At 31.7% G+C, this 15474-nt stretch overlaps 1 long non-coding RNA gene across 3 annotated transcripts; it reads left to right on the top strand.

Moving 5' to 3' along the window:
* Window positions 1-6018: 6018 nt before the first annotated feature.
* LOC129903085 (uncharacterized) lies at window positions 6019-9757 on the top strand. 3 transcript variants are annotated; one of them, XR_008770204.1, is made up of 6 exons: window positions 6019-6291; window positions 6495-6546; window positions 7832-7947; window positions 8762-8846; window positions 8992-9074; window positions 9482-9757. It is a non-coding gene; the product is annotated as an uncharacterized LOC129903085 (long non-coding RNA). The 3 variants fall into 3 exon arrangements; XR_008770205.1 differs by lacking the exon at window positions 7832-7947; XR_008770203.1 differs by lacking the exon at window positions 7832-7947 and having other exon boundaries at window positions 6489-6546.
* The last annotated feature ends 5717 nt before the right edge of the window (window positions 9758-15474 follow it).

The raw sequence follows: 15474 nt of genomic DNA, 5'->3' as shown, positions 1-15474 counted from the left end.
TAAAATGGAAATCTAATGACGTTGGTGTGATCGATGTGATGAGATTATTGACTTATTTTGGATATGTGAAATGACTATATTGATATGAGATGTGAAAATTATTATTGATATCATACTATTATTGTAAATTATATGAACATGAATCAATTGCATTGGCTCTGATATATTGTGCAGAGACTGAAAATGATATGAAACAATGGAGTCGGGCCACACGCTCCATTGCAGGTATTATGAAACAAAGGAGTCGGGTCAAACGCTCAGTCGCAGGTATTATGAAATAAAGGGGTCGGGACATACGCTCCGTGGAAGGATATGTATATTGAGGGGACAGGCCACACGCTCCGTGGCAGGTTACATGGACAGAAATGTCCTCAATGGGTTCCGGACTGTTATTCAGTTGATGTGCACCGATAGGACAAACATGCATTATTTCATTGCATTGCATCGCACCTTTATGATATTTGTGAATTGTGTTCACCTCTCATTGCTCCATGTTTACTGAATTTGACTTGATATGATTCAATTGCTAATATTATTGCCAAGTATTCGTGAACTGCGTATTATTACTGTACAAAAATGTAGAGTTGGACTGATTTTTATGCAGGTTGTAGTTGAGGAGGTTCGATTGGGAGGGAAGGAGTACTTGTATCTATTTAGCTTTGCTTAGTTTTAGTTATCCACTTGCTGAGTACCGTGTTGTTTGGTACTCACCCCTTGCTTCTACACTTGTGTAGGTTGTAAGCCCGGACTTGCTTGTATTATATTGTTTCCTACTACATCCGGGGCTATTATCTCAAGTGTTGAGGTAACCGTTACATCCATCTAGCAGACATCTCTTACTCTTTTATTATGTTTTAGTCCTATTCTAGAGACAAAGACATTGTGACTGTATTTTCTTTTGTACTTTTATAATGTACTAGTGGCTTGTACATATGACAACCAATCTTGGAGGATTTTTGAGTTTATTTTACGTGTTTTTGATTAAGTTAAAGTTCATTCATTTCATTTTCTTCCGCATTTACTTTCCGTTGGGTAATAGGCTGACTTGTCTCGATGGGTTGAGATGAGTGCCATCACACCCTGATTCGGATCGTAACAAAGGAGAAGGCTAATGTAATCTTTTCATTTAATTTTATATCAGACAAAATAAAATAATCCTTTATGTTGACTATATTAATAACAAGATTTTATTTTAATATTAAAGAACATGAAAAACCTCTTGACTAATATTCAATTCCCAAATGATCCAACAAATTACAATCTCTTAGCAACTGGACTAATATGTGATAAATTTGCACATGACCCAACTCCTGAGTCATCAGTTATGTAACTTAAGCATGTAGCATCCTACACACCAATTGGACTTTGAGGAAAAGAAGCACTTAGACTTTAAATAGAATCAGATAATTTTTGAATCAACTCAACACATTTCATCACTTTATCCTGCAACATAGAGAGAAAAAATGAAAGAAAGTATTAATATTAAGCATATGAGTTAAGCTAATCAACATGAAAATGGTAGGTTATGGGAAAGTGTAAAAATTACAAAATTGTACTATGCTTTTTTGACCACCTTTTGTACATGCTGAACTAGAGCAGATATTGCTTTCTCACTGCTTATTGTCTTAGTTTTAACAGCAATTGTGATTGCCACAGCTGCTGCAATCTCAGAAGGCTTAAATTTCAAGAAGTGAATTCCTGCATTGAATTTTCATATTGCACCAGCCAAAACCAAATAAATATATCAGTCCGTTTTCCGCATTTTACTTTATTTTAGTCAACTTAATTAATTATGTCAAGCAAAAAAAAATGAATGAATTTTACCTTTTAATGTGTTTAGTATGAGTTGTACTGATTGATTAATTGAAGCAATTTGATCAATATTTATCTTCTTTAGGAAATAATGTATAAATGATAATGGGGTGATAGCATGCATTCTCCAATTCAATTTGCTCAAAACATGGAGCTCCATTCTTTGTATGGTTTCAGCTTCAAACACAAACTTTGCATCACCTGTTACCTGACATTATTGAACAAGGAAAATTCACAATAATTATTAAACCAAAATAGTAAATTGACAAGTTGAAAAACAAGACAACCAAGGTATTTATATATACACACATTTATATAGAAAAAAAAAGTCACCTGTAAATCTAGAGATAAAGGAACAGTTCCCTCCATTTTGGTAGCAAGAAACAAACAAGCTACACCTAGCAATTGCATCATCCAAACTTTGCCCTTCTATGAAATCAAGAACAGATGTTATCAACAATGTGATTGAATAAAAATAATACAAAATTCAGTAATTAAGAAACTTACATGTAAGTCATAGGTAGAAAGGAACCTGTCAAGGTAGTTGACACACAAACATGCACACATTGGTCCAAAACGAAAATGTGAATGAACCTGTTAAAATTAATTAGTACTCCCTCTGATTCAATTTGAAAATAAATAAGACTTTTGATTGAAATGGAGGGAGTAAATGATATCTGCTCAAACAATCAATACAAATAGTAGCTGATAAATTAACATCTTTTGTGTGAATGTAACACCAAAAAAAAAGAAGGCATTCCATGGTATCAGTTTTGAAACAAGAAAACTTACATCATTAATTAAAACAACCCTCTTAAATAAGTAGTTCACTATTTTAGGTTCCTAATTAATATCTAAGTGATTAAGAAGGAAGCATTGCTAATTAATGAGTACTCTATAATCTAAAGAAAAAAAGGTTGAGAACCAACCTTGGCAATCCATTCAAGAATCTCATCTCTAGCATCAATATTCAAATCCCCATTTGTAAATCTTTGAAAGTAATGAACAGCAGGCATATGTTCACCTTCTTTTTCAATCATCAAACTTAAACACTCTTCACTCTCAAAAAATATTAATGGTGAACTAATCAAAGATTCGTCCACGTAAAACCTCTGACCATTTAGATGATTCCTAAGATTTTTCTCCACAAATCCATATACAATATCATTGTCCATACTTGAATAAAAAATGGTCGATGTATCTAGTGACTAAGTAGAAGAGAAAGGGTGTTGAATTGAGAGAACTTGAAAAAGGGTGGCCAAAATATACTAGTAGAAGATAAGATGAATTGGAAAAAATGTAAAGATTAGAGAGAAAAGGTGTGGTTTGGTCATTTATTTATGAATGATTAAGAGAGAAAAGGTGTGATTTGGACCTTTATTTATTTCATAAGCATATATATTTGAAGATTTTTACAATGAATTGTTTCACACTGAGAATTCATACATAACCAGTATCTTTCTCATTTTGGTAAAAATATTATTTTAGATAACAAATTTGTTATAGGAATGAATTGATGGATGTATTTGATCACACATTAATACAAGAACAAATATATAGAATTCCTTGAATTTCTTCAGTCAAGAATATAATGTGGCTTAGTACTAATTACTATACCATTTATATTTCCCTCACTAATTTAAGCTAGAAAAAAATCGGATTCCCACTTATGCTAAAGAAGAAAAAAAAGGGAAAATTTATTAGATGTTAAATTCCCTTTTACCTATTTCATTTGAAGGGTATGTTCGTAGATGAAAGAATTAGTTGACTATAAAATTTGTCTTGTTCTTGAGATAGGGACACGTGGAAGGTCAACTTAATCACTAGGTCACTAAATTCATTGCTTGGGCTCCACATTTTTGGGGAATCCTATTTTTCTTTAAAATGTATTGTACATATTATTAAAAGGAAAATTATATCTACTTCTAAATTTTAAAATAAATAAATTGGGTAGGAAGTGTTGGAAGATCATGATACTTCTCAAATATCAAAATTCTTGATCAATGGAGGAACAATATCGTCATTTCTGTTTAATAAAATACCAAAGTGGATTATTGACTCATTCTATACTAGAAATAATCGAAGAAGATTCTTTGATAATTCAAATTTTTATTTCTTAATGATATTCCACGATCAAGATATATATATATATATATATATATATATATATATATAAGGGAAAGCTAGTTTTCTAGGAGAATGGAACAATTTTGGGTACAGTTTCCTCACATGGGAAATTGTACTTCCTTATTTATCTCTTAAAAGTTTACACATATATTATTGTGTACCTTATATCCATCTTACTATTCTCTCTTTAACTATTTTTATTCTCAATATTGAGCTCTCTCATGCAAAATTTATTGAGTTATTTTTACTTACAAGTTACAAAAGAACAAAATTTGATTTGTGTTTTCTTCAAAATTTTAAGAATTGCAACAAGCAATCTTTATATACTGAAGGAATGTAACATTATTTCGATATTGACATTCAAACTTATCAAATTCTTGAGCCAAATTTTATTATTCTAATTTTATTTGATAGTTTTTCTTAAAATTTATTGTTGTTGATATTCTTAGTTCATAAGTATATATTTAGGTTATATATATTTTTTTTTACTAAGCGATGAAATTTTTTAAAAGATTTTGTACCTAACCTAACTCTTAAATTATTGTCACAGACACGTAAAAAAAATCGCATTGAAATCATTAAGATTTCTAGTACCACAAATAAGAGGTGCTTTAGTGAAGATCCAAAAACTAAAAGTGAAGTTTTTTGCTTAGCAACATATGAGCTTGCAATTTTTGAATTTTTATTGGGTAGGCATATTTGATATGACATATTATTTGTGGTTTATTCAATTAGTAAAAATTTACAATCTAAGGATATGTATATTGATGTTGTCATAAATTAGTTAAGAGGTCTAATTTCCTTTATCAAAAATATCAAGAAGAAGGGTTTGTGATTACTATGGTTTCTGCTAAGGAAATTGCATCTCAGATGAATATAGAATTCGAATTTCGTAAAAAAATGCATAATATTTAGAAAAAAATAATTTGATAAAAATATTAATAACGAAATCACAAAAGTCCCCTGAAGAATCTTTTAGAGTTGATTACTTTTTTATATATAGTAGACCAAACTATTTTTTCACTTTAAAATAGATTTGAACAATTTGAAGTGTATAAAAATATTTTGATTTCCTATTTAGTGGTAAAAATTTGAAATCATTAGATGATGGGAATTTAAAAATATATTATCTTAACCTTGAACTTTCTTTAACACATAATAGTTATTTTTATATTGATGGTTTAGATTTATTTTTTAAATTAAAAGTGTTAAAGACAAATAATACAAGTAGAAGATAATGATCTAATGGAAATACTCAATCAAATAATTAAATGATTTCATTCTTTTTCAAATGTATATATTACTTATAGAGATTGAATGTATTAGATATATTATCAATTGAAAAGAAACAAATTGATAATAAAATAGTAATTAATGACTTTACATCTAAAAAAGATAAAAAAATAGATTTTAAATAAAAATATATTTAACGATCTTTCTTCTTTTTAAAAAATAAAAAATAATTAGAACCTCTTTCTAAAGTTTAACTTTAAACCCCCGTCTTGTTAAGTCGTACCAGCACATGGACTTGGATTCATTGTTGAAGTTTAATGAATGATAACTGTAAGTGTGCAGTTGTACTAATTTTGAGACGCTTCTTATGTGCAATTTTTAGTAATAAAACAAATTTATTTCCAGAATAAAATTCCTCCTGCCGCCATTCACTTTCTTTATTCACAATGGACTTTGTACACTCTTAAAAGAATAAATGAAGTGCATATTTTATCATAATATTATTGATAATAATTAGTGTATAGTTTTTAATAGACTTGAAAAATAATTTTAAATGTGTAGCTAATGTTAATTAATGAGACATGCGATAAAATTAATGATAGACTAAAGATTTGAAGACAAACTCTAGAATCTAAGAGGTTTAAGCCGAACAAGAATAAGACAAAGTAATTTGAATGCAAATTTTACTATAAGAAAAACGTTTATTTAAGACCAACATTTAGGGACGAGATAATAATCTTGTCTCTAAAAATTCATGTATAGAGACGAGATTCTATTTTGGTCCCTAATTCTATATTTTTATTGGGAAGATACTAAATCTAGTCTCTCAAGAAATTAGTACCTGGTCCCAAAATACAATTTATAGGTGGAAGCGGGAAAAAAAGTGTCCTAAAAGTGATACTAAAATATTAAAAGCATAAAACTTTTCACCAAAACTCATCAAGCGCCAAAACTAAGAATTATTTTTCTAAGAAAAAACAAAAAAAAGCTCTTTGTTTCTCAATACAAATCCCATTGATATACTTTGCCCTAGCAGCAGCTCCTCTGCAGATCTCTATTCTCAGCCAACATTCATCAAAAACATTGCAGTTTCTCAAAAGAGAGAAAGCACAACAAATTGTAAGTCATCTAGTTTGCTCAAATATATTTTCATCTATTCTAATATTAGGTATGATTCCTCTTTTGCGAATTGGTCTGTTTTTCTTTTCTAAATTTGCTTTACTATTTGTTTTACTCAAGTAACTCTTCATCTTGAACTTTACAGCTCAAAGTTTCATTTTCCTATCTTTCCTCAGTCTGTTTTTTATTTTTTTGAGTGTTAGCTGTCAAATGAACATTGGGTACTCACCTGCAGATCGAATCTAGCATTTTCAGGTATTGCTTTTATGTGTGTTTTTAGTATGGTATAAAGCTTTAATTTTTGTTTGTTGGTTTATGATTACTCTTTTTTTGAGTTTTTGTTGGATTGTACCGAGTGCTTAGATAGGGGGTACTTGGTTTTGGCCTAAAGGGATTTTGGTGGTTGTGGTTGTGTTAGTGTATGCATAAAAATTTGTTCTTTGTTTGTTTGTTTAGTTGATTCTACTTTTTTTGAAAATTTTGGTGGATTGTACTGAGTGTTTTAGTGGGTATACACTGATTTTGCGATTTGGTGACGGTGGGTTCATGATTGCATTTTCAAGTTTAGGATGACTCTTTTTTAGAGCTTTTGTTGGATTGTACTGAGTGCTTAGATGAGGGTACTTGATTTTCACCTAAAGGGGTTTTGGTGGTTGTGCTTGTGCTTGTGTTAGTGTATGATTAAAACTTTGATCTTTGTTTGTTTGTTTAGATGATTCTCTTCTTTTTTTTGGAAAGTTTTGGTGCATTATACTGAGTGTTGTGTATACTGATTCTGAAATTTGGTGATGGTGGGTTCATGACTGCATGTTTGCATTTTCGGGTTTTTGATTTTGGTTATGTCTGTGTAAGTAAGGTTTGGTTTTCTTTATGTTTTTTTAGATGGATCTTTTGGTGTATGTTGATTTTGGGGTGTTCTGTATGTCTGCTTTTTGTTGGAATGTTGAAACTGTGTAGTTTCAGTTGATGAAATTTTGGCTTTGGGGATGAATGTATTCCGGTGATGTGGAAATGATACTTTTAATGCTTCTATTTTTGGTTCATGATTTTAAATTGTAATTGGTTTGATTTCTGTTTTGGATTTGATCTGTAAAAGGTTAAACATATGCCACCATTAGGATTCTAGGAACTAGTAATTACATGTTAGAAGGCCGTTATGCACAAGGAATATGAAACAGATTTCTGGTAATCCATGAAAATACTATTGCCAATTGACCAAAGTGAGAGAGTGATACATAAAAACTTCGTGGTTCTTGAGAAAGTGTATATACAAGTTAATACTTTATTTCCTTCATCTACTAATCAAGTTAACCAACACACCCAAGAAGTTGAAACAAGTATGTTTTTTCAAATCAATTGAGATTTTAGTTACATATATAACTGAAATTAAATGCCAAAGCTTTGTTTGGTCGAACAAAACAATTTCTTATTAACAATAACTTATTCTTAATGGGATTACACTTTTTTGATCAAACAATACAACATATTATTGATTACAACTTATTCCCAACTTATGCCCCATGATGTATATTAACTGTAGAAGCTACAGATGCTGAAGAAATAATTTTTGCTGCATCATCTTCAACAAGGGCTAGTTGCCTCTCATTAAGCTTTAATTCCTCAATAATTGCAGCTGCAACTCCTTCAACTCCTTTTGTAAGTTGTTGTATTATTGAAATATATGTACCCCTTTATTACAAAAATATGTTGGATAAAACATTCTTATCCCTTGAATATTTAGCTGAAGCTTAATCTAGGGATGTATGACTGATTAACATATAGTGTCCCTTTTTCAAAGTCTCTTTGGGTGAAGATTTAGGAGTACATGCTAGAAATGTGATTCAGTTATTGATATTCCATCTGGTCAGGACCTTTAAACTCTATTTTTTTTGTAAAAGCTACACGTAAGTTTCGTTTTACTGCACTTGCTCCAGTTTATCCAAATTATACAGTCCTTAGTTCTTAATTGCTTTAGAATTCTGTACAGTGTGAGAAAAAAATATGTCAAGTTTTAGTTTATAGAATTTGCCACTTCTCTGGTTAATTGTTCATTTTGTGATGTTATTGAATTACTTACTGCAAAGTATGAATCTACTGATTGACAATGTACATAACCTACATTCGAAACCCCTTGCCAACGAAAGTAAGGGGTTTTCCTTTTGGGTCGGGCTCGTCGCACTGAGATTGCCTAGTGCTGGTTACCTCTCTTGTATGGTTTACGAGCTATTGCATAAGAGCGGGAGTTTTACCTTGTGCGCACCCAAAGTAGGACTGTGGGTTTCCCTTGTCATAAAAAAGAATATACATAACTTGTGTACATAATTACATTTTATCAATTATTTGTACTTCTATTAAACTTGAGCTTATATAGGCTGCTAAGAAAGATAGAGAAATTGACTAGGGAATCTTATGGTGTTGTATGAAAATCTTGAATAACATCCTATTTTATTTCTCATTCTTCTATTTTCAGACTTCTTCTTGTCCACTTGTTCAAGCAGACAATTCATAAATGTAGCAACTGCTTATATTAAAGTGAACTTAAGATGATGAGAAATGTAAGAATTAACTTTGACAATGCAAACTAAAGCAAAATTAATTTCTTGTTTCATTTTCAACTATTTTCGATTGTACTGCTATCATTCATAATTTGAATTTTTCATATCATGGCATATCACCCTACATTTTTTCTTATGGTTCTAGCTCATGGAGAGCTGCTTGATATGGACTTTATTCTACACGTGTGAAGCTCTAACATATACTCCTGTGCTTTCGGATTTCCTCGGGTATTTTTCTACTCTTGTTTCCTTTTTGAGGGTGTTTCTTTGATATTTGTTACTCTTATTATAGACAAAGTAGTTCATATTGGTGAAAAGAACATCCGGAACTTTTTTCTCTTCTTTCCTCTTTTGTGTTTCCATAGCGCTTGTTCATCTCGATGTCCTTCTTGTTCATTTTCTTTGCCATTGCGTATGTTTATATTTCTTACAATCTTATGTATGGTTGAATAGTAGCAGTAACTTTATCAAATTGTCTTCTGTTGTTATAGAAATATTTTGTATCTATTGCAGTTGCAGATTAGCTAGGAACCAAAAATCTAGACTGCAATATCTTATTTTTTTTGTCTACATTGAAATATATTGTGTGTATTGTTCTTTTTTTCTAAGCAAAATTTGTTTTATACGTTCCACAGGATTTGAATATTTTCGTTTACAAGTCAAGATGCAAGTTTGAAGACATTAAATAAGTTTTGCCAAATCGGTCATCCTTTCGCTTGGATAGTTTGGCAATAAATTTCATTATATATTTAGAGATGTTAGCTTTTTGGCTAATGAATTGTGTAAATATAGTGTTGTGTAATCAGTATTGCATGTGAGATGTTTATCTATAGTTTTAAATAATACGATAGATAATTTTGTATATATGCATTTGATTATCCATATTTAAAATTTTTATAATATCTTAGACAAGGAGCATGTATTATTTAGTTGCCACATTCTGGCCATAAATAATTTTTAATATCATATTGTAAATAAATTATATGTAGAACAAAAATGTAAAGTCACTTTTAGCGATGAGTATTGCTTCAGTCCTTAAAACTCTTCAAGGACTAGATTTTTAGTCCCAAAAGGCATTAGAGACTAGTTAAGCTCTTTTTGAAATGTGTGTTTAAGGACCAGAAATGTGGTCCCTAAAAAATTTAGGGACTAGAATTATACCAGTCGCAAAAGATATTTTAGGGACCAGTACCTAAACTCGTCCCTATAAGTCTTCAGCAACGGAGCCTATAGAAAAGGGATATGTAGTCCCAAAGTAATTTTGCGACCAACTTTGTTTCCATCTCTAAAACCATTTAACGACCAACAAAGAGAGCCTGTTGCAATTAACTTTTAGCGAAGAAGGCTATTAGGATGGGTGGCGACCAACCTTTTCCTGTCGCAATAGACCATTTGGGACCAGTTTGGGCCTTTTAGGGACCAGATTTCCCTTCCTTAGAGGCTGTTTTTATTGTAGTGCTTAGTAATGGAACTCACGAAGCATGACATCGAAGTGAAGATTAATACACAAGTCATCCCTAAGAGAGGGAGTTTCAAGCATCCCGGGTTTAATAATCCAAGAAAATACAGAGATTATATATAATGAGGTTGTTATACATCACATTGTGTTGGAATACTAACCCCCTGATTTGTCAAAGGAACGTGTATATTCTATTTGTTTCTTTGCGGATTATTGGGACTATATTATGTAAAGAAAATAAAATAATAACACAATACTTTATCGTGGAAAACCCCGGCATATAAAGGATAAAAACCGCGACCTACACCTCTGTAGGATTTAACTTCAACTTCACTAAACTCTAAGTCTCAACGGTTTAAGATTACAAACCTATGTAACCTAAGGAATTATTAACTCTAATTCCTATGAATCAACAATCACCCTTGACTGTTGAATCTACTTCAAGTTATAGATTTAGATTACAAATTACAATCTTAGGAACTAACTCTAATCCCTAAACTTCAACACAAACCTCCCAAGGTTTATGTTCCAAAGTATTCAAGTTGTCCAACTTGAAAACTATATCCCTACTTCAGTTTATGCATCACTGGATCTAAAAAGTGTTAAAGATACAACTCGATAAAATGCAATACAACTAAACTTGACTTAAGAACTATAAAGCATATGCCTATGGATCAGGTTCTTCAATCTTGTTTTCTTGTGTTGGTTGCACTTAAATCTTCAATCAGAACTCTCTCAAATATAAATTATCTCTTACTTAAATTCATTCTGCTTGATGCTCTCTATGTAAGTATGTAAGGTTCTTTGTGAAACCATTGTTGTATTTATAGATGTTTGACTTCTGCTTCTTTGAGTTGGAGTCAATGTTCTTTTACTGCTTCATTTTCCATGTAGACTTGCAAGATCTCTCCTTCTTTGAGTTAGAGTCGGTGTGTCCTTTTAATATTTCCCTTTCCTTAGAGGAATCCTTTTTTTTTAAAAAAAAAGAAACTTTATCCAACTGGACAGGTCATAAACGCACTCCATCCACCGCCTTAATACTTCTACTTTGCGTGGTTGACTTTCTCCTTATCCAGTCGAACTTGATCTGAAAGGAACATGTCGTAGAAACCTTTTTCTTTCATTTATTTCTCTTTTCAAAATCTTTCTCGATCTAACACATTGGAACAAGACGGACGAAATAGAGGCTAGCATTTGGTGTCTTGTGTGATAAAAATGTGTCCCACTACTTAAAGGTATGTTTTATATATAGAGTGGTAATCAGACCATCTACGTTTTATATTATGGAGCGTTATCCAATCAAGAACGTGCACGTCCAAAACATAAGAGTATCAAAAATAAGGATGTTAAGATAGATTTGTGAACATACTAGAAGAGATATGATAATTAATAATGAAGATATTTAAAATAAGGTGAGAGTGGCTTCCATGATGGATGGACAAGATGAGAAAAACCAGACTGAAATGGTCCAGGTATGTGAAAAGGAAATACTTTGATATCCCCCAATGAAAAGGTGTGAGAGAAAACTATGGTGAATATGAAGAAAAGTAGAGGTAGGTTGAAAAAATATTAGGAAAAGGTAATTAGACTGGACTTAATATATCTACAACTTATAGAGAACATGACCCCATATAGGAGGGTATGTAAATTAGGAATCAGAGTAAAAGTTATGTAGGTAGTTGAATGATGTTCTCTATGATATTTAGTACATAAAGTAGGCAAGAAAATTGTTTGGGCTTGTCTTAGCAATTTTCATTCAAATTATTTATTTAAGTGTTTCATATTTTATTAATTGACCCCTTTAAATACTATTGTGAAAGTCAAATTGGTTTGTTCCTCTATGAAATATTTTAAACAAAGTGTGTCAATTCGAATGATTTTTTTTATTTGCACATGATTTCTCTTTTTGTTAATTTTATAAGTGAAGATGGTCCAACATTTTTTTGGTTTTATTTGGTAAGGATAATCTTGAACTTCTTTGGAGATACTATCAATATTATATTTCTTTTTTATATAAAGAAAGAATTCAAAAACATATTAAAAGATTTTTATTGTCACGATCTGAGTTTACACCCTCGTTGTAACACGGTGCTTAGAACTATGAGTGGTCCCAAGCTAACCATTGTCATAACACATCAAAGCTTATCATAAGAAAACTGAGCGGAAGGTGAAACATATGCATAATGGTCTTAATAAAAGATAACATATCCATGAAGATTGAAAACTAATGTCTGAAACAAGCCTCTAATATCTGAATTAAAGGAAATAAATTTGCTGGGACATGGCCCCCGACTGTTATAACTTAGTAAAAATCTACTATATGAATCCTCCAATAAGGAGGACTCACCAACTACTGGTTGATAACTGTTGTTACTAGCCTCATGTTTGAGAACGAGTGCCGAAATCTACATCATAAAAGGATGCAGCGCAGAGAAGATATGTGCCAGTATGTGGAATGTATTCAGTATGAAAGGATCACAAACATACTCGTATAACATATCATAAAGGATATAGTGAAACAAGGTTTTCAAAGATTATAACATAATGAGAGAACTTTGAAAGAAAAAAAACAGTTGGAGTTCATGTTTTAACTATCATTAAAATCTTCTTTCAAAAGCATATATATAGATGCGTCTATTTCATTAATCTTGCATAAAGATATATATATACAATAGTATACTTTAAATAACCATAATGAGTGAAGATCATATCATAAAAATGCATAAAATTGGAGAGTTTCTTATAACCGAAATACACCAAGTGAGCTCATGATGTCCAACAGCTAACCCTGTTGAGAGGGCTACCCTATACCTTTGTCAGGTATAGGACTATATCTTATCTAGATGTATCCACTAGTTTTTGCCTCTCAGGGCCATATGGAGTTGCCTAACAAAGCGGTACACTCAATTCCTATGTTGGCGCGTAGTTATGAAACTTGGGTCTTTCTAAAACCTGTGTCTTCTCGGCAATAAATAGTCCTCCTAAAACACATAATTACATATTAATGCTCATAAGTATAAAGATATTCATATATTTGAATCATATGTGAGACTAAGCTCAAAAGTCATATCTTAAAAGGGTCTGAATATGGGCTATAGTTCATATCATGCAAAATTTCATGCTTAAGAATCATAAGGTTTATGGAACCATAAAAATCATGTTAATTCAGTATAATAAGACTTCAAAAATCAAAACGGAAACAATGAAAATATGAGTTAATGAAGGAAGATCATAATTTCATAAAAACCCTAACTATACTTCATAAAATCTTGCAAATCATATAAAAAGAAACAATCATTTAGTCATGAGGATGAAAGGATATCCTCATTGAAGCCTTACATACCCGGAAGGAAAAACACGAACTTGAAATCTTAAACTGAGGCTTGAATGTGAAGAACCTTAGCTTCTTTCTTGAGACAACTTAGAATGTGGAAATTTGATTACTTGAGGGTTGGGCGTGAATGGAGAAATTATTAGGCTATAATATAGACTTAGGAAAGTTAATTGAGGTTAAATTTCAAGAATACCTTTCTAGGAACGTAAGAATAGCATAAAAAATAATTAAAAAGTGACCTTTTATGAGTCTCGTTGGCCAAATTGGCGAGTTAGAGGTATCCTAGCCGAACTATTTAGTGAGTCACCAAAAGGGCGCTTTAGATCGCCTAAAATAACAATTTCTGGAGGTTTTCAGGTCCATTTGTCGAGCTCAATCGGTGAGACGCCAAACCATTCGGTGAGTGGCCAAAAGGGCAGGCGAGCTCGCCAAATTATCCGATCCGGACATGCTTCAGTAAAACAGCTATTACTTTTTACTCTGAACTCCAAATGAGGAAAACTGGGTGGAGTTGGAAAGAGGACATATATATTTAATTTGATAGGTTATGAGCCACCTAACTCTTAATATTCTGAGAGATATGGTCATTTGAAGTTAACCCTTATATGAACTCATACTAAAATTTAGCCATTGAAAAGTTATGAACTCAACTTAGTGCTAGGGGTTTTTTATGACCCTAGACCACATCCGATATACTTCCTACACTTGGTAATGGGCCTCAACACACATGAGCAGGTAGGACATCAGCTGATCCAAGCTTGTATACTTACGATAAATGGTTCGAATTCTTAGAATAGAACTTGTGGGGTGTTACACTTACAATTAATAGTTCCACGCTAAGAATTCAAAAAAATTGATATTTTACTATAAAAAAATAGTACATATTAAAACTGCATTATACAGTTGCAGTCATTTTGATAAAAATATTATTGGTAAATGAATTGACTTGACATTGATCACAAATTAATACAAGAACAAATAAATATTTATTCTCGAATTTCTTTTGTGAAATAATCTAAAGAAGATGACTTTTGATACTAAATCATTTTTGATTCCCTCACTAATTAAGCAAACTTCAACTACATACATTTAGAGAAGGTGTAATGGGTTTCATAAATTCCTAATCCAAATCCAAATAAGACACCAACCAAATAAGAGCTCCTAATCCACCAAATCCTATTGTGCCTCATACTCTTGCAACCATACTGAGAGCCCAAGAGGCTATGCAAAATGCTCATATAGATATATGTCCTATAATCACTACAAAGCAATGTTACCCTGTAGTTGTATTTTCAGAGGAAGATTTCATGGTTAATCTTACAGTAAGGTGTAAATATACCCTTATTAGGAAGTTTACCCATACTATGCCAAAAATGGAAGTGATCAGAAAGGAGTTCATTCTCCAAACTGAACCTAAAGGAGGTATGAATTTATCTCATTTTAACTCAAGACACTTATACATTGACTTAGACAATGAGTTTGATCATTCTACAGTGTGGTCAAAAGGATAAATGTTCATCTAAGGCCAACTCATGAGATTACAACTTTGGACCTCCACATTTAAACCAGAAGAAGAAACTCCACTGGTCCCTATATGGGCAATCCTACCAGAACTTCTTTGGCACTGTTATTGCTTGGAAGTGGTCACACCTCTATTGTCCCCAATTGGAAAAGTGTTATTCTTGGACTTAGCTACCTATAAGAAAACTAGGGGCAGTGTAGCTAAAGTTAAGATTCAAGTTGACCTTACCAAGCAAAGACCCCAACATGTCTAGATGGGATTTGATAAAGATGAGAATTGCAAAGGTAGGTGCCAGCAAATTCAATATAAAAGG

This window comes from Solanum dulcamara, chromosome 9, assembly GCF_947179165.1.
Source record: "Solanum dulcamara chromosome 9, daSolDulc1.2, whole genome shotgun sequence".
Lineage (NCBI taxonomy): Eukaryota > Viridiplantae > Streptophyta > Magnoliopsida > Solanales > Solanaceae > Solanum > Solanum dulcamara.
The sequence above is the reverse complement of the archived record's forward strand: the minus strand, read 5'-3'. Positions and strand labels throughout refer to the sequence as shown.